Genomic DNA, 1,731 nt, shown 5'->3' with positions numbered 1-1,731 from the left:
AAAGGCTTTGGGTAATCCATGGAACAATACAGTATTAAGAATCTTTACTGAACTTTTGAACTGGGTCATTTTTATAAATTCGGTTATTTTCTCTCGTGGACTATATGCAAATGTAATATAATGTGAAATCTTATTTAGGTCCATACTGAATAAAAAATAACATGCATTTTGGTATTAAAACAAAATACTCTCCCAAATTTTGGCATTCATTGTGTTCATTATTATTATTCTCATTCCATGTCCTGCAAGACTATATGTGGCCACACTTTGCTGTATCATTGTCTTGTTTGATACATATGTACTGTTTGCATGGCTGCTTGCTGTGTAATGCTACTGTACTGCTTGTCTTTGTGTTGTTTTTAAACGTACATATTTCCTGCCTACAAATCACAGAGTACTGCACATTTCCATCTTCATCTCAAAATAAATCCTGCACCATAAGAAGTTTAATTAGGTCCCATGAGAAAGCAGGGATTATAAATCACATTGTGGTTTTGTTTAATTAACGAAACAAACAAAAACATTAAAAAGTATATCTTTGGACATATTAGGCCAGGTACGGCATTGCTGACTCCTCAAACATCAAAAAATGAGATTCGAAAGTTCCAGCATTAGAAGGACAGACTGTATATGATACTTAATGGTGTTTTTTTTTGAGCATGGTGGTGTAAACTACTAATCATTTTCTTGTATGTTNAACAAAAACATTAAAAAGTATATCTTTGGACATATTAGGCCAGGTACGGCATTGCTGACTCCTTTTGTATGTTAATTGACCGTGACAAACATCAAAAAATGAGATTCGAAAGTTCCAGCATTAGAAGGACAGACTGTATATGATACTTAATGGTGTTTTTTTTTTGAGCATGGTGGTGTAAACTACTAATCATTTTCTTGTATGTAAAATGAAAGCTTGTACAGAAGAAAGAAAATAATGCAGGACTGAAACATCTGAAGGAATCATAAGGATCAGTATATGATGATGATTTTTTGATGTACCAACAAAGCCTGGCGCATCATCTTCTATCCCTTTCGGTCTGGTCTTTCTCTCCATCTTTTTCACTCACATTTGCTTTCTCCCTTGCTCCTCGCCTCAATCCAGACCCTCCCTCTCCCCTTTTTCTCTCTCTCTTTCTCTCCCTTGCACATACATACTCGCACACACACTGCTTCCTTTTCACTCTCACTCTGACAGTCTGCAGTTCAACATGTTGCCTGAGCGATGCTGCGCACCACAGTGGAAGCCATCCTGCCGGTGTACCGGCCGCGCACCCCAGCCCGAGCATCAGTGCTCCATTTGAAGGACCTGTGTGAAGAGGAGTGCGACCCTCACAAACCCCAGCCACCGCCCAACAGAGAGGAACACAACGCCAGCTCCATGTGGAGGGAGGCCATGCGTAAGAGGAGCTACTTGCTGGAGAGGAGCACCCGGACAGGAGGAGATGTAACAGGAGGAGGTGTGCGTGGCCGGAGACAGAGGTCCCCAGACTGGCTGTATGATTCGTACTATCGTATGAGCCAGCAGCACCCACTTATTGTTTTTCTGCTTCTCATTGTGATGGGTGCCTGCCTGGCTCTATTGGCTGTTTTCTTCGCCTCTGGGCTGGTGAGTGTTTGGAAACTGGGGGGAAGGTAACTAGGGAAAAAAGCAAAAAAGAGATGGGAAACTGTGTTTGGGTTGGTTAAGGGGGAGAGCAAGAGACACAGGAAAATGTAAATGTAACATTTCTT

This window comes from Puntigrus tetrazona, chromosome 19 (genome assembly GCF_018831695.1).
Source record: "Puntigrus tetrazona isolate hp1 chromosome 19, ASM1883169v1, whole genome shotgun sequence".
Classification (NCBI taxonomy): domain Eukaryota; kingdom Metazoa; phylum Chordata; class Actinopteri; order Cypriniformes; family Cyprinidae; genus Puntigrus; species Puntigrus tetrazona.
The sequence above is the reverse complement of the archived record's forward strand: the minus strand, read 5'-3'. Positions refer to the sequence as shown.